The 17,790-nt window shown below is 41.7% G+C and overlaps 1 protein-coding gene across 2 annotated transcripts in view; it reads left to right on the plus strand.

Annotated features, from left to right (window-relative positions):
- The window catches only part of phf14 (PHD finger protein 14), a 160,024-nt gene that overhangs the window by 120,931 nt on the left and 21,303 nt on the right, over positions 1–17,790 (plus strand). The gene's annotated exons all lie outside the window — the stretch shown is intronic.

The following is a 17,790-nucleotide window of genomic DNA, read 5'->3' on the forward strand; positions in this document are numbered from 1 at the left end:
GTGAACATTTTGTCCTCAAAGTTGATGTGTTAGAAGCAGGAAAAATGGGCAAGCGTAAGGATTTGAGTGAGTTACATGACTTAAAGGACCTGTTGCTAAAATCACAGATACCACAGGACACCTTCAGGTGTCTATTGGAGTCCATGTCTCAACACATCAGTGCTGTTTTGGCAGCAAAATGGGGACCAACACAATAATAAGCAAGTGGTCATTATGTCATATCAGATGCAAACAAAGGTTTACTGACATTGACTGTGTTGACTGAAAATGTGTTGGTTAGTGGGTGTTAGTTGTGCATTGTACATTCTGATGATTTGAGAAAGTAGTCGAGCTAAATCCAGCGTCTAACATGAAGCACATCAAGTACATTTAATGAGGTGAAATAATGGATTTGAAAATCAGCCCTGAGTTAAGCTGTAATTCTGTTCTTCACTGCAGATCATTTCTTTAGACAGAAATGAGAACTGAGAGTCAAACTTCGTGTGACGAAAAGGATTTGTATGTTTAGTAAGAGGTTGAATTGTTTCAACTTAATTGCGTAGCATAATTTAGCAAATAAATAGTAATCAAAAAAAGAATTTGCTCAAATTTGCATTGTTCCATTTTGTAAATGATTTTGTAAATGAATTGTCAATTTTCTTCACTTTTGTGACTTTTTTTTTACCTCTGTGTGCAAACTCTGTCTTTTTTCTGAAGCTAATGTGTCTTTCTTGTTTTAAAATCGATGTTTGAAATTGCACAGCAAGATGATTATAAGGAAAACCTCAAACTTTGGCCAGTTTAGAACAATCTTCAGTTCAAATGTTGAAACTTGTATAGCAGTGTTTTATCCTTTAATCATTTGTTCAGTTTTATATTATTTTCTGTTTTGAAGACCTTACAGTAAATAGTAGTCTCTGTGGCTTTCTCTTTTTAAACTCGGTTTCATCTTTCATTCTGTCTCCGTGTATATTGCTGTGTCTCATTTACTGTGGTGTATGTTGTCCTCATGAAGTTGCTCCTGTCTCTTCCCCCTCCGTCCTACTTGTTTACATCAAACAGGGGAACCTCCAGGCTCACAGCAGGACTGAATTTCATGGTGACAAGGTTAAACTACCGACATGACAAATGAATACAAGCATTTTCTCATCTTTTACCTTAGCAAGAAAAGAACACTTTTATCCAGTATCTTTTCAAAGCATTAGTTATCACACATCAGTTTATTTGTACGTTAAAAAGTAACTCGTCAGTATGCATCAGGACTGAATGGTTTCTGATTTTGAAGGATTATTACTATTCACTTTGAATTCATCCAGCCCAGTGGAGATGCTTGTTTAAACAACAAATGGATAAAAGAAGCCACATGCGTGCCATTTCTAATATTACTGGGTCTACATTTTCAGAGGCTTTTAAGAATGTGACATTTTTGAGAAAGCATGGTGTACAGACCTTTTCAGGCAGAAGGTGCTCAGAGTGTCTCAGTAATAGCAAGTGTGGGGAGATAATTGACTCCACTAAGGGCATCTAAAAAGCACTCTGAGATGAGAGCTGTATTTAAGGAAAGTTTTATCATCTGCTTTAAAATGCCAAGCCATGCACTATTTTTGCCTGTGGGGGGAGGATGTTTCTTAAATGCCAGCATTAAGTGCAGAATATTACCCGATCGTTGCATTTGAGATTCAGCTGGATAGTCAGGTAAGCAGGATATACGGGGTGGGCAACCCATCCTCTTGACAGTCTGTTAAAAAGAATGATACAAGAAGAGTTGAGGTCTGGACTCTGACCGGGCCACTGCAGAACTTTCTGAATCTTGTCTGTGTTTAATTTATCAATTTATTTGTTAACATTAACTTTGTGTACACATGTACAACAAAGTTAATGTTTCTGAGATGAGTCTTTGTTACTGTAGGCATTTGTCTTTTGCTGAAGGTCACAGAAAATAAGTTTGAATCTCTGATGGATAGCGTATCTTTTTGATGTGTCGCTCTGATTTGCTTGGTATTGTTGAGCTATTTCAAAGTTGTAGTAATTACAGCTCCTGGTTTACAGTGTTGCAGGAAGCTGCCACACTGAATGCTGGTGTTATTACATTTCTCTTGTGCAAAGGGAAAATAAAACTTTATTGGATACCCTTGAGTTCATTATAGATGCTGTGTTTCTCTCAGCCTGCTTGGCTTTGATAAACCTCACTCTCACCAAGGCTACATCCTTCCTTCTGACGCCCCAAGCCCTCACCAAATTGATTTCAGTAATAAAGTGACAGTCTACCCATAATATATGGATGGCGTTTAATTCAACCCTGTTACCGTGCCAAAGGGGCACTTGTTTAAGGTTTTATTTACAGCCGACAGCACAGCTTGGCACACTGGGCTCTATGGTGAATCAGACCAGAAGATTTGGATAAAAGGTTTGAAATGCCAAAAGCTCTTAAAGTTGTTCAGACAATGTTTAAAGTACTCAACTGTGAACTTGTGTAGGATGCACTTCTTCAGCTGCTCTCAGTCTTGTTTTCATCAAAAGGATTGCAACTGTTGAAATTATGGCCTAAAAGTTTCATTTTCTTCACTTCCTCCACAGCCATTGGCCTCCTCCTACTCAGCAAACATTTTGTATTTGAAGTTCTGTTATGACCTCAAGTGTATCCAGCTCTTTATGTCTATATAGCAGTTATGTATATAACGCTAGTGTTTGCCAGTTTGGACTAAAGGCTGTTTATATGCTCAGTGTACCTTAAGTGTTCATAATTTTTTGATGTGTTGTTGTAGCTAATGAAGGTTTTTCAATTCACAAGAAGATTACCTTTACAGGCGGTGCCATCAATCAGAAGCGTCATGCTTGACCTGTGAAAGACTGTAATTAAGTTACCCTAATTAACTTAATGAAGTGTCACACTCTGGTGGTTTTACTATATAGAGTAAATTGAAAGAAAAATAGGCATCATTACTCATCGGCTGGTCTGGTATTTAAAGAGAGGAATTAGGAAGTTTTGGGTTTTTTTGCCAATTCTTTCAGTGGATGTCTGTCTTATTGGAAAAATCTAACCTTTAGCCTGTTTCATTTTCTGAATGAGGTGTTTTTCAATCTGATTGGTTTAATCCGTATCATTGATGCACTTATGGAGTGAAAATAGAAGTGTGATTTGAGTTTGTTGCACTCTGTCATCTTATCTGTATTCAAGTTTAATCCTAATGCTGTGAGCAGAGTGTAGTCAATAAGAGCTGAGGATTTTACTCAAACATATTAGGCACTTAAAGTATGATAACGTCATCACTAATGGTTGTGTTTTAGATGCAGCCAAAGTTTAACCACAGTTTAATGTGATTTAAAGGCAAGAAGTGGCTGTTAAACTAGCCTGCAGGGAGCACAGATGCATGGTCAAGGGTGGCCAGGCTTGACACTGAAGACAAAGAGAAAATCAATGGCTTGGAGTCACCTCAATCACTTTAACTAGGTGCTATAGATGCCCATGCACCTCTCTGGGGCCAATTTGTGGAGTAAACAGAAGTGTATGATTGCTGTCGAGGTCCCTGGTGGCCAAGGCGGTCCAATTCTCTGGACCTGGCTCCATTCTAATAACCTTCTTAGTGGAAAGGGTACATAAGGCAACTTTTCAGAGCCTTTAGTATTTTATGACTATAAACAATATAGCAGACACTGAGAAACCGCGGTAGCATTCCCTCATGCCCCTGATGCTTGAACAGAAAGCATGCTAGATTCTAATGGCATTGTGGATTAAGAAACAATATTTTCCTTTCATAAATATGCATATTGAACTTTACAGTTTCAAATTTCCGTTTGTCAACTCACCAGTGCATTAGATATATTTTTGGCTTCTATTGGTCTTTCACTTGAACCAAAAACTGTCATGTTTCTGCTGTGGTTTCAAAATCACGAACTTGTTTCTAACTTGGAGAAAAGTCGAGTCAGTTTACTTATATAGCACATTTAACCAAAACATGTTACCATCAACAACCAGCCTGATCCCCTGATACAAGGCAGGATGTATACATACTCATCAGACCAGGGCCCTATTCCACAGAACAGGTTTACTAAAAACTCTGGGTTTGCTAACCCTAACATGAAGAGATAACTTCAACTCTGAGTCAGTTACTGGGGTAACAAACTCTAAGTGTCTCTCTGACTCCTCCCCTCCTGCTGCACCTGAACCACCTGTCTCACACACCGGTTCATTTCCTCATTCATAAAGTCTCTGCCAAAGTGATCAGACGAACGACTTTATTTGCAGACGTTTGCTGAGATCACAGTTAGACGTTAGTTCGTTATTATCTGTATGTAACATGAAGCTTTTACAGTTGTTCACTCGTCAGCAGGCTGTAAGGACGGAGACAGCAGTGATGTCACTGATTTATAATGAGGCAGCTGCAGCTGTCAGACTGTCAGTCAGTTCCTCTGAAACATTCACTGTAGTTACTGTAGCATCACTGTTACATCACACTGATCTGCATGAAGCTTTAGACACAGAACACACTGATCAATGATTGATGATCAATCATTTGTCATGTTGTAAAAAGTCACTGATGGAAAAATGCCTGACTCATGGAGATGATGTGAATGTTTGAGAAAAAATTAGGCTAAAATGATTTTAAGACTTGAAAACTGATCTAAATGTATTTAAAGTGACTTAAATGATGTCAACATTTTGAAAGTTATGGCCTCTGAAATTCTGAGTATGAATCTCGACATATTTTCCACTGAAAATCACCTAAATCAGTGATCATAGGCTCTGTAACGGATCTGCAATCGAGTCCACCTGCACCACAGGAGGATCCAAACGGATCAGGATCACGGATAAGATCCAGATCCATTTCAAGCTCCAGTCATTTCCCAGCTCATCCCTTCTTGTTCATAATGGATTCAATTTCCTGACACGATCTGCATTCTTTAATTAAAATGTCTCATCCTCCCAAACTGCACTGAAATACTTAAAATCTTTAAACCTGAGGCATTTCTTATCACAAGTTTGCCTTCATTGGTAAAACTTATTTTATTTTTATTTATTACAGACTTGGAAAGCTGCCCTCCATCTTTTCAGCTAAATATGAAACTATGACTGAACTCTGACCTTTAACAGTAACTCAGTGAATCATCTCTGCTGTGGCTGTCAGAGATCCATCATCTATCAGTGAAGCTGATGAGATTAGAAACTGTTAAACTGGGAAACAGAGCATTTTTTCTCTATATCTCATTACTCATTTTTATCCAGTAATGGCAGAAATAATGAAATTCTTCATTAAAAATGAATAAAGTGAGGTTGTTATTCCATCAGTAGTTTAAAATTTTACTGAATAATTATTTAATCAATTAAATGATCATAAACTGAACTGTCAGAAACTGTAGCAAAAACTGTTTTTATTAAGTAACAAACTGACCTGAGGTCAGCTCCGCTCACAGAGTCTGCTGCTGTCAGTCTCTAACACACAGGTCGGTCAGTAACTCAGTTTTATCTTCACTTTCTGTCTCCTGCAGTTTGTCTGTCAGGCTCAATAATTAGATTTTAACAATCAAATGTAAAATTAGGATTCAGCTTCATCTGATGAAAATTAAAGTTTGGGTCAATGATGATCATAAACAAAATTAGATTTTTTATAGCAAACTTTTATTCTATGATGATGACAGAGTGATGCACACTCCTCAATCCACTGGCTTAAAATCAACTCTATTTACCTGTTGCCATGGTGAATCCTGGTATCAGATCTCCATTGATGGCTTTCTTTCCTTACTTACTATCATGGTGAATTTTATTGTCCCAAAAAATGATTAAAAAAAAATGCAAACTCATGAAAATAAGTTATTTAAGAAATCAGTGGGCCCATAGAAGAGGTCAACTAAACAAAACATTACACAAAAGAGATGCTTAACAAAGCCAGAGAGAACAACTATAGTTATTCTCCCCCACAATGGTCACAACTGATGGTTAAGTCCATTTGACTGGCCTCTTAAGCCACGTTTCCATTAGTATCTGCTCAGCGCGGGTTGACTCGACTCGGCACGACTCGCCACGGTTGTGTTGTGTTGCCATTGCAATTGAGGACCACCTCAGTGTGGGGGGAGTCATGGGCAGTAGTGTCTTGAAGTAATTTGTATGCGGCTCAAAACACAACACACAGTGGATGAGATAGAGGCAAGCTAACGTAGCTAATGCCAGTTTAATATCATCATCATGCATAAGTCCCCCTTACAATGTTTGCGTAGATGCATCCATCCTTTTTAATTTGGGAATCTGCACAAATTAAGGCAGAACTTGATAAGGTTATCATTGTTAAGTATAACCCTATACCACTGAACATGTCATAAGCGACTCAGTGTACTTCAAAAGTGCCGCCGTTTGCAGACTTCCAGTAGCAATTACACAATAATACCATATTAATACCCTATGTTGGTTGTGAAGTGCAGTTTCTCAGCTTTCAGAAACCGTTTGAATTTTTCTGATAGAACAAACGGTCGCGTTATTACGGTAATTCAAAGTTCCTTTGATCAGCCGCCTCAGACTCGGTGTTAACCAGCTGTTCACAGCTTGTAGGTAACGGGTGCTTCAGCAGCGATCGCTCAGCAGTATAGGGTTCAAATATGTATGCTGTGTGTCAGTGACGTGCGGTGAGGGTCGTGACTGGTGAGGCACTGACGTCATCACATCAGATTTACAAACATATAGCTTATTCACCATTTGATTGGCAACAGTTGTTTTGTTTAACATTAACATAGTCTGAAGCAAACCTTTTAGCTCCGGTGTTGGTCTTCCTTTAATTATTATCTTCTGCTTCGATTGAAAGTCCAGTTTAGAAAATTCTTTCAGTTGAGTTATGTAATCTTCCATGTTGAACATAAGGCCAAGCAACAGGAAAAACTAACTGGCCTTGCTAACTGTTTATGGTAGCTTGCCGCCGATGAGTCGTAGAGTCCCTGGGATCACCAGCGCCCCCTACCATGAGGCACGAGAACTGCGTGCCTCACCTAATGTCTCTTCGCAGCAGTTTCATGATCGCTCAACACAAGAATGCATTACACACACATACAGTTGTTAATGAAAAAAACAAAAAAAAAACTGTGCATTATATACACCAGCTAAAATATGGAAATTTAGTTCATATAGTAAAAGTGCAGTGAGACCGGAAAGTAATCCGGTCTCACTGCATAGCATGCCAGCACAGTTAGTAGTCATTGGCAATGACTATACTGAGCCGCACCACGGATTGCGCAATCCGTGGTGCGGCTCGCCGGGCTGGTGCCTCACCGTTCGTCTCTTAGTATTTGACCGGCAAATGCGAAAATTCAGCGATTTTGAAAAAACTAATCTAAAAATGGTGTAGTTAAATGGAAAAGAACTTTAAAATACAAATCACTGAATGAATATAACCATTTAATTTATTTTTTAATTTTATATTTCCACGATGACAGGTGAGGCCGTGCCTCACCTGCCTCCCCTGACTGCACGTCACTGCTGTGTGTGTGTTTCAGATGGCAAAACTACTGCTGCAAACTGTCGATCTGGACATTCAACCTGTGCTTTGTGCCTCCATTTTCTTGCGGTGAGATTTTAAAAACAGCATGTTTGATTCTGGTGAAGGAGTCGCTCTCATCACCCAACTAGTGGCGACACTCCATGGCCAATCAGTGGCATGCTGTTCTTCTGCGTCACATTTTTGGATTGCCTCAGATCGCGTGGAACCCCGGCTGAGTGAAGACTAAAAAAGTACCTGGTACCAGGTACTAATGGAAACACCTTCAAACCACACCGAGTCGAGTCGAGCCGCGCTGAGTAGATACTAATGGAAACTCGGCTTTAAACCAGCTCCACCTTCAGCCTCCTCTTTTGCTCAAACCAGGAGCAGCAGACAGGTAACTCATGAAAACAGAAAAAAAGAATTACTGCAACTTGTAAGTAGTGATGGACAAAGTGAGACTTTGTGAAACACTGAAGCGTTTGTGCTTAAAGTGTATTGAGGCTTCGAAACAATTCGAAATCTCCAGTGATGCCCAGTTTGGTCCTCGCCACATCTTGATAACGCTATTCTGTGAAACAATGACACAGAAAAACCCTGCACACGTTCAAACAAAGCTACTGATTATACCTGACTATCAATAATTAAGATCAACACGTGGTTCAGAGAGAAAAGGAGACTGTTAAAGACAGCGAGTTGTGACTGTAGTGTACAGAGCGCTTCAACAGATACCATTTTCTCTCTGTTGCTGCTGTTTCAGTTGCTGGAACGCAATAAACCAATTTACAAAATAAACATACAGATAAAAGATTGCTGTGTTTATTGTGATAACCACACAGGGGTTTTATGTGATCAGTCGGCTTTGTTTTTTGCCAGCCTTGCCCCCAGCCTTGCCCCCAGCCTTGCCCCCAGCCTTGGGGGAAAAAAAAGAAAAGAAAAAAAGTTTGGATGTGTTTGGCTGATTTTTAGGCTTTCTGGGAGCTCACGTCATTAGGTCTGTCAAACAAAGGTAGACGCTGGCATAATGTTAAGCTTTATTTTCAATTCATTCAAAAATAAATATAAGAAATGAAATATTTTTGTTTTCTTGGGTTAATTCTGACAAATCACAGTCGTTTTCACATCTTCACACTGACCAATACATTTCTGAGCAAAATGTGAGCAAACAGGTCAGCTTCTGCCAAGCAACCTCTGAACCATGAAGAAGCTTTCCTTAGCTTTATTTGTAACCTGTGCTGGCAGTGTCATATTTTTTGACATGGCCGTGATGTTTTACTCAGTCTGAGACTTTGATTACGCTGAACCTGCTCAGCTTCCTCCTGCTGTTTATGACATATTTACACTAGAAGCCTCAATGGGAGTAAAAAAGAAAGGAAAAAAACAAAAACCTTACTTGACATGAGAATTTCATCCAGTAAAGTCGCTGCACCCCCTCAGCTGAATTCTAATGATACACTTCAACTATAAGTTATGCAAATTCAGACAATTTGGCAATGAAAAAGTGAAAGAGCCATATCACCACTAAGTTACTGCAGTGTGAACTCAGTTTAACCATTCAGCGATTGTGGACACCAACATGACTGAGGAAGACACTGAGCGGATGGGGCAATGCAGGTCAGACTTTGGGAAGTACCCCTCATCGCTCTGAAAATAAAAAGTTATTTCAGCTTGTGCGGCTACTTTTAAAGCTCGAAAATCGCAAAACAAATGGAAATGTGTTGAGGATATTCAGCGCTCACAGTCAGCTGTCCTGGTGTGTGCTGAGTTTAGTGATCCATGTTTGCACCTAAAGAAAATGCCTCTCCTGTTTGTCTCCTGCTTGGCCTCTGCAATCAAAGGCAGATATTTTTGGGCTTTTATAACTGTCACCATTTCTCTGCATGTACTGCGCATGCACCATTGTAAATATACATGGATGCTTTTTGTTTGTTTTAATGGTAAAGTAGCTTGAGCCGAATGCTGAAAATTTATAGTTTTTTTGGTCTTGAAACCATGGGTGGGTTTTAATTGGATAATTTTATTAATTTACAGCGCAGTGCGCCTCTCTCATTGCTGATATCAGTCAGTGGAGCTCACACAGCAGCCTCTCTCATCTCTATGAGAGCAATCATTTGAATAAGCCAATATTTAATTACATTGGATCTCTGTGTTTAAGTGAATGGATAGCCTATATTGGTCTTCACAGTCCACAGTAAAAATAATGAGTTACACGTGTGTGTGTGTGTGCGTGTGTCCCCTCGTAATAAATAGAAGTGGTGGTACCAAAAACATTCATTCAGTAATTGCAAAGTCCAGCCCAAATGACAGATTTATTTACAAATAAATAAGAGGGAATCCTGCCACCTCAGCTGTCAAGAAACAGCAGGAGTGAAACGCACAGAACCTCGCTTTGCCACGGTCACGTGATATTGGCGTTTTGAACTACATTGCAGAGCAGTGTTTCAAAACGTCTGTGCTTCAAAAGCTCGGCTCAGTCTCGAAACGTCAGTATCAAGCGTCCCATCCCTACTTACAAGTACTGATGAACCAATGTTAATTAATTATCAGTGATTTTACATCTGCTACTAAAACCCTGATGCGTGTGTCGAGCAAAGGGGGGCGTGTCCAAATAAAGCCTGTGTCAATACTAGGGCTGCAACGATTCATCGATTAACTCGATTAAATCGATTCTAAAAATTTATCGACACAAATTTACTGTGTCGATGCTTCGTTTAAACTCTGCAGCGCTCAGCTGTCTCGGTGTAAGCGGCGCTCCTCACTAGCATTAGCAGCATTAGTGCTGACGTTTTTTTTGTGGGTTTATTGGTGGCTGGAAAACCAACATAGAACTGCATTACCGCCACCTACTGGACTGGAATGTGAATCACGCGCACACACACACACAGATTCTAAAAAGCTCTCCGTCGCTGCGATGGACTTCATTTAACACAGAGTGGATCATCACTAGAGTTGCCACCTGTCTCATAAAATACAGAACCCCGTATGTTACGGGACTCCGTGGAATACGGCTCCGTAACATGCCGTGTTCCGTACTTTACGGGACGGGTGGCAACTGTCGCTGACATGCATTTCCACGCCTCCACTGCTCTCTGTGTGTCTGTGTGTGTTGTGCTCGCTGAGAATTTCAGCTGCTAATTTTGTCTTTACTTCAGCTGTAGATACCAGAACTGCTTTGCTAGCGAGCGCGGGCCATTAGCACTAGCGATGGTTCGGTACCGGAAGGCCCGCCCCCCAGGACCGAGGGGCTCCTTCAAAATATTTTTTATACTTTAATCCCTTATTAGTGACTAAATATAGACCTGCAGTAGAAACGTATTTTCGAGAATGCTTGTGAATACAAAGCATTACACCATTACTCACACATGCGCCATGGCTCCCGCAGCCACTAGTTTTCAAAACACTCATAGCAGGCAGCGGTTTTAACTGCGCAAGCGCAAAGAGGCGAAGCTGTGACGGTGAGCTCAAGTAGTGAAAAAGGAAACGTTTTTCCAGCGTCCAAAACAGCAGCTTTTTCTTTTAGTAACCACCATTAAATCTGTGAAACAGCTGGAGGTCCTTCATCAAGCACCTGATCAGCAAGTGTTAAGGTGAAGAAAAGAGAACTTTGTAGCTGCTCCATCCACCGCTGTTTGTTCACATGGCGAGAAACTGCATTACGGAAGTTAAAATATGCAGATAAACTGTTAATAAAAAAAGTATTTCTTATCCGATTACTCGATTAATCGCTGGAATAATCGATAGAATACTCGATTACTAAAATAATCGTTTTATGCAGCCCTAGCCAATACCCTTATTGTTGTTCAGAATATCACTTGACAAAACCCAAACGAGGCCCCTGTTTTCTGAAATCATGACTGCCTCATTATGTGATTCGAGTAGCTGAAAAAATAGAGGAAGTGTTCTGGGTGATCTGAGGTGAGTCTGATCCACTGTTATAGCGGCATAATCAGAAGCACCTGGATCCTAGAACTTCAGTTTCAGTGCGCCCCTGCTTCTTCAGTCCTCTGTGGGAGGACTCTGTAGGAGTATCACTAGATCAATTGAGGTATATCAATAAAGTATTGTATATAGACAGTACTTCATTTAGTCTGGTTTTACAATACCTCAAATGGAGATTTTGACATAACAATTGTATAGTTATGCTAAACGATCTGCCAGTCAACATCAGAATCAATTTATTGTCATTACATGTCAGACATGTAACGAAAAGGAGTTCCAGAACACCCATCCAAGGGAGATCAGTGGCCTTGTAACCATCAAAGGTGCTGATGTCAGCACTCCTAAATGAGCTGTTAAACGGCACTTGTGTGATCAGACTTTTGGTGAATCAGCTGGCCCGAAAGATTTGACACATTCACAGGGCCTCATCCCACCATCACTATTAATTATACGCACCATTATTTAAAATAAGACAACTTTTGAAATACACAGAAAAACCTATATTAAAAACTACTTAAATCACCGTTCATACCCATTCTGCTGTTTGGTTTCAATGTCAACAGGTCGTGTTAAACAGGTGCACTTAATAAAGTGGCCAGAAACAAAACTTTTAAATAGTACTTCATGTTTTTGGTGCGCATGCGCGGAAATGTGCATGCTGCCCGTTACAGCGCTCCGTTTGTGTTTATCGATTTTTGTTCTTTTCTTTTCTTTAATATTGTAATATTTATTTATATAGATAGGGTAACTTAGTTAACCCATGCCCTCTCGAAACATGAGAGCAGAGAGGGTTTTGGTCTGTTTTTTTCGTCGTGAAAGTGCTTCTTTCACTTTCCTGGTCCGCCGTTGCTCAGCAACATGTCCGCTTTGTTTACAACCAGGATCAGCTGATCGCGCTAAGGCCGGCCGGCATAACACCCAGAACAACTAACACTCCTGAAGAACTTTGGAGACGGACACACCGAGGATGCAGAGGAGGAACAAAACAGCGCACAGGAAAAGCAAGGGCCAAGTGTCAGAGACTTATGGAGAAGACGGGATATAAGCCGCGTCTCCCCTCTCTCATCATGGGCAACGTAAGATCGCTGGCTAACAAGATGGACGAGCTTACAGCGTTAGTCAGGAGTCAGAGAGAGTATCGGGAATGCAGCCTAATGTGCTTTTCAGAGACATGGCTACACCAGGATATTCCAGATGACAACGTTTCCATTGATGGTTTTCAAACTATTCGAGCTGACCGGAGCTACACTGAGAGCGGTAAGCGCAGAGGAGGAGGGCTAGCTGTTCTAGTTAATAACCGCTGGTGTAACCCTGGCCACATTACCATCAAGGAACGTGTGGGTTGCCCGGATATCGAGCTATTGGCTGTGGGACTGAGGCCATATTATTTACCAAGGGAGTTCTCCCATGTTATTATTGTGGCTGTTTACGTCCCCCCCTCTGCCAACCCGACGTCGGCGTGTGACGTCATTCACTCAACATTAGCGTGTTTACAAACTCAACACCCAACTGCCTTTATTGCAATTTCAGGTGACGTCAATCATGTCACCATGGAAAAGACACTCTCAAACTTCACCCAGTACGTGAACTGTCCCACCAGAGAGGAGAGAACACTGGACCTGCTGTATGCTAATGTTAAGGATGCATACAGCTGCTCCCCCCTCCCCCCTCTAGGGAGGTCGGACCACAACTTGGTGAAGCTCAGCTCCCGCTATGTGCCACTGGTGAAAAGTCAGCCTGTGACCACACGGTCAATTAAGGGATGGTCTGACAACACTTATGAAGCACTGCAGGACTGCTTTGAGGTGACAGACTGGCCGGCACTCTGTGAGCCTCATGGACAGGACATCGACAGGCTCACAGAATGCATCACAGACTACATTAACTTCTGTGTGGACACCATTGTTCCTACCAGGATTGTAAAATGCTACCCAAACAACAAGCCGTGGGTAACAAAGGACATTAAAGCACTTCTCAACAATAAGAAGAAGGCCTTCAGGGCTGGCAACAGGGAGGAGGTGAGAACGATCCAGAGGGAACTCAAAACAACAATTAGGGAGGCTAAAAACAATTATAGGAGGAAGCTGGAGCTGAAACTCCAGCAGAACAACATGAGGGAGGTATGGAGTGGAATAAGAACCATCACTGGCTTCAGGACCAGCAACAACAGGGGAATGGAGGGCAGTGTGGACAGGGCCAATGAGCTAAATCTGTTCTTTAACAGGTTTGACACTGCAGGCTCTGTCATCCCTCGTCCAGACAGCTCTGCTGCCGGTCTCCAGAAGTCCACTCCACCCCCACCCACCCCCACACTTCACAATAGCCTGCTTCCTTCCTGTGATGGCCCTCTTGACGTCTCCACCCCTCCCCCACCCGCCACCTCTACAGTTAGTCTCACTGCTGACCAGGTGAGAAGACAACTTAAGAGACTCCACAAAAACAAGGCTGCAGGCCCTGACGGGGTCTCCCCCAGGGTGCTTAAAGCCTGTGCCACCCAGCTTTGTGGAGTACTGCACCATGTCTTCAATATGAGCCTGGATCTTCAGAGGGTCCCTGTGATGTGGAAGACATCTTGCATCGTTCCGGTCCCGAAGATGACGCGACCCAGTGACGTCAAGGATTACAGGCCAGTGGCACTGACTTCCCACATAATGAAGACCATGGAGAGGCTCGTCCTGGATCAGCTCCGGCCCATGGTCCAGTCATTTCTGGACCCCCTCCAGTTCGCCTACCAGCCCCGCCTGGGAGTTGAGGATGCCATTATCTACCTGCTAAACCGAGTCTACGCTCACCTGGATAAGCCGGCCAGCACTGTGAGGGTCATGTTCTTTGACTTCTCAAGTGCATTCAACACCATTCAGCCTGCTCTTCTGGGTGATAAGTTGACAGCGATGCAGGTAGATGTCCCCCTTGTGTCCTGGATTGTTGACTACCTGACTGGCAGACCACAGTATGTACGGCTGCAGCACTGTGTGTCTGACAGAGTAGTTAGCAACACTGGAGCCCCACAAGGGACTGTCCTCTCTCCCTTCCTCTTCACCCTCTACACCACAGACTTCAGCTACTGCTCAGAGACCTGCCATCTTCAAAAGTTTTCTGATGACTCTGCAATAGTTGGATGTATCAGCAGGGGTGATGAGGATGAGTACAGGAGGACAGTGAAGGACTTTGTCACATGGTGCAAGCGGAACCATCTAGAGCTCAACGTGACAAAGACAAAGGAAGTGGTGGTGGACTTGAGGAAAGACAAGGCACCGGTGGTCCCTATGTCCATCGGAGGGGTCAGTGTGGACACCGTTGAGGACTACAAATACCTGGGAGTACACATTGACAACAAACTGGACTGGGCTAAGAACACTGATGCCCTATACAGGAAGGGCCAAAGTCGCCTCTATTTTCTGAGACGCCTGAGGTCCTTCAACATCTGCCGGACTATGCTCAGGATCTTCTATGAGTCTGTGGTGGCGAGTGCCATCCTCTATGCTGTTGCATGCTGGGGCAGCAGACTGAGGGCGGCAGACGCCAACAGACTCAATAAACTGATCCACAAAGCCAGTGATGTGGTGGGAGTGGAGCTGGATTCGCTTATGGCAGTGTCGGAGAGGAGGATGCTGTCTAAGCTGCAGGCCATTATGAACAATGGCTCCCACCCACTCTACAACACAGTGATGGGACACAGGAGCACATTCAGTGCAAGACTCATCCCACCAAAATGCACCACAGAGCGCCACAGGAGGTCATTTCTACCTGTGGCCATCAGACTCTATAACTCCTCCCTTAATAGGTGACATTGTGGTTCATCAGTGTCATTCATTTATCAGTATTCAATTGTACATAAAATTGTTTAAATTTCCATATACATTGTACATACACTATATACATTGTACATTGTACATACACTTATACATTGTACAAAAAAGGACTGTGCATATATATAATGACACCTATTTAAAAATTTTTGCACTCACAATTCTCATATGTGTATAGATTTAGATGTGTATATAGTCAAAATATCTCTTTAGTCTTTATACTTTTATGCCTTTAGTGTATGTTATTGTGTTTTAGGGTTACTCGTTTAAATGAAACGGTTGCAGCTGTAACAGTAGTAATTTCCCTTTGGGATCAATAAAGTATTCTGACTGACTGATGGATGCCAGTGAACATAAATAAATATGCTGATTCAATTCAATTCAATTTTATTTATATAGCGCCAAATCACAACAAACTGTCGCCTCAAGGCGCTTTGTATTGTGGGTAAAGACCCTACAATAATACAGAGAAAACCCAACAGTCAAAACGACCCCCTATGAGCAGCACTTGGCGACAGTGGGAAGGAAAAACTCCCTTTAACAGGAAGAAACCTCCAGCAGAACCAGGCTCAGGGAGGGGGGGTCATCTGCTGTGACCGGTTGGGCTGAGGGGAGAGAAAAGACATGCTGTGGAAGAGAGCCAGAGATTAATATCAATTAATGATTAAATGCAGAGTGGAGTATAAACAAAGTAAATAAGGTGAATGAGAAACAGTGCATTATGTGAACCCCCCAGCAGACTAGGCCTATAGCAGCATAACTAAGGGATGGTTCAGGGTCACCTGATCCAGCCCTAAGTATAAGCTTTATCATAAAGGAAAGTTTTAAGCCTAATCTTAAAAATAGAGAGGGTGTCTGTCTCCTGAATCCAAGCTGGAAGCTGGTTCCACAGAAGAGGCGCCTGAAAGCTGAAGGCTCTGCCTCCCATTCTACTCTTAAGTATCCTAGGAACCACAAGTAAGCCAGCAGTCTAAGAGCGAAGTGCTCTGTTGGGGTGATATGGTACTATGAGGTCTTTGAGATAAGATGGGGCCTGATTATTCAAGACCTTGTATGTGAGGAGAAGAATTTTAAATTCTATTCTAGATTTAACAGGGAGCCAATGAAGAGAAGCCAATATGGGAGAAATCTGCTCTCTCTTTCTAGTCCCTGTCAGTACTCTAGCTGCAGCATTTTGGATCAGCTGAAGGCTTTTCAGGAAGCTTTTAGGACAGCCTGATAATAATGAATTACAATAATCCAGCCTAGAAGTAATAAATGCATGAATGAGCTTTTCAGCATCACTCTGAGAAAGGATGTTTCTAATTTTAGAAATATTGCACAAATGCAAAAAAGCGGTCCTACATATTTGTTTAATATGTGCATTGAAGGACATATCCTGGTCAAAAATGACTCCAAGATTTCTCACAGTGTTACTGGAGGCCAAAGTAATGTCATCCAGAGTAAGTATCTGGTTAGACACCATGTTTCTAAGATTTGTGGGGCCGAGAACAAGAATTTCAGTTTTATCTGAATTTAGAAGCAGGAAATTAGAGGTCATCCAGGCCTTAATATCTTTAAGACATTCCTGCAGTTTAACTAATTGATGTGTGTCATCTGGCTTCATTGATAGGTAAAGCTGAGTATCATCTGCATAACAATGAAAATTGATGCAGTGCTTTCTAATAATACTGCCTAAGGGAAGCATGTATAATGTAAATAAAATTGGTCCTAGCACAGAACCCTGTGGAACTCCATAATTAACCTTAGTGTGTGAAGGAGACTCCCCATTTACATGAACAAATTGGAGTCTATGAGATAAATATGATTCAAACCACTGCAGTGCAGTACCTTTAATACCTATAGCAAGCTCTAATCTCTGTAATAAAATGTTATGGTCAACAGTATCAAAAGCTGCACTGAGGTCCAACAGGACAAGAACAGAGATGAGTCCACTGTCAGAGGCTGTAAGAAGATCATTTGTAACCTTCACTAATGCTGTTTCTGTACTGTGATGAATTCTGAAACCTGACTGAAACTCTTCAAATAAACCGTTCCTCTGCAGATGATCAGTTAGCTGTTTTACAACTACTCTTTCAAGAACCTTTGAGAGAAAAGGAAGGTTGGAGATTGGCCTATAATTAGCTAAGACAGCTGGGTCAAGTGATGGCTTTTTAAGCAGAGGTTTAATTACAGCCACCTTGAAGGTCTGTGGTACATGGCCAACTAATAAAGACTGATTGATCATTTTTAAGATTGAAGCATCAATAATTGGAAAGACTTCTTTGAACAGTCTAGTAGGAATGGGATCTAACAAACATGTTGCTGGTTTGGAGGAAGTAACTATTGAAGTTAACTCTGAAAGATCAACTGGAGCAAAAGAGTCTAAACAAATACCAGCAGTGCTGAAAGCAGCCGAACATGAAGATAAATCTTTGAGATGGTTATGAATAATTTTTTCTCTGTCTAAAATTTTATTTGTAAAGAAATCCATGAAGTCACTACTAGTTAACGTGAAAGGAATACTCGGCTCTACAGAGCTCTGACTCTTTGTCAGCCTGGCTACAGTGCTGAAAACAAACCTGGGGTTGTTCTTATTTTCTTCAATTAATGATGAGTAGTAA

This window comes from Archocentrus centrarchus, chromosome 11, assembly GCF_007364275.1.
Source record: "Archocentrus centrarchus isolate MPI-CPG fArcCen1 chromosome 11, fArcCen1, whole genome shotgun sequence".
NCBI classification, from domain to species: domain Eukaryota; kingdom Metazoa; phylum Chordata; class Actinopteri; order Cichliformes; family Cichlidae; genus Archocentrus; species Archocentrus centrarchus.